This window comes from Ipomoea triloba, chromosome 16 (genome assembly GCF_003576645.1).
Source record: "Ipomoea triloba cultivar NCNSP0323 chromosome 16, ASM357664v1".
In the NCBI taxonomy this organism is placed as follows: domain Eukaryota; kingdom Viridiplantae; phylum Streptophyta; class Magnoliopsida; order Solanales; family Convolvulaceae; genus Ipomoea; species Ipomoea triloba.
In genome coordinates this window covers 17,773,897-17,774,682 of record NC_044931.1, presented here as the reverse complement: position 1 = coordinate 17,774,682, position 786 = coordinate 17,773,897, and positions in this window count along the sequence as shown.

Below are 786 nucleotides of genomic sequence, written 5' to 3'. Positions count from 1 at the left end.
CTTTGATTAAAGACTTGTCAATAATTCTAATTTGACCTACCTAAAGACCGACACAACCCGAGGGTAACCCCAACAATATTTGATTTTAACAACCACAAAACCGCGAAAAATCAAATGGCATCGTTGGTAGGGAGGGCAAACGGTTGTTATTGACTTGTTTTATATATTTGAAATATTTGCATTGTTTTTACTTCATTTTAGTTGTTGTTTTTACTTTGTTTGTACTAACCTCCCTAACACAACTGCTATTTGTTCGGGTAGTAAACTTTCTTTCTTTCAACATTTTTGAAGGGTGAATGCAAACGACGGCTAGAGGCAGCCAAGGCCTACACCCTCTATAGCTTGAAATAAACCGAGCCACAGCGATAACGACAAAAAGAAAGGCCAAACCTAGTGAGATCCTAGTAGACCGAGAGGAATATGGTAGTTCCTAAACCCCCCGAGAATAAACACCTTTGCAATGCAATTTTTCATAAACCATAAACACACTATGATGAATCATGGCGTACTAGAAATTCATTTCTAGCTTTTCCTTATTGATTTCAACAATTTTCTTCGTATCGCCTTTACTACAACATTCGTTCATTCAATATTTTTTGATTCTTTGTGACAATGGCATGCCTGAGGAAAATGCTACATATTCCGTAGATTAAAGAATTGTCAATACTTCTAATTTGACCTACCTAAAGACCGACACAACCCGAGGGTAACCCTAACAATATTTTAATTTAACAACCACAAAACCGCGAAAAATCAAATGGCGTCGTTGCCAGGGAGGGCAAACGG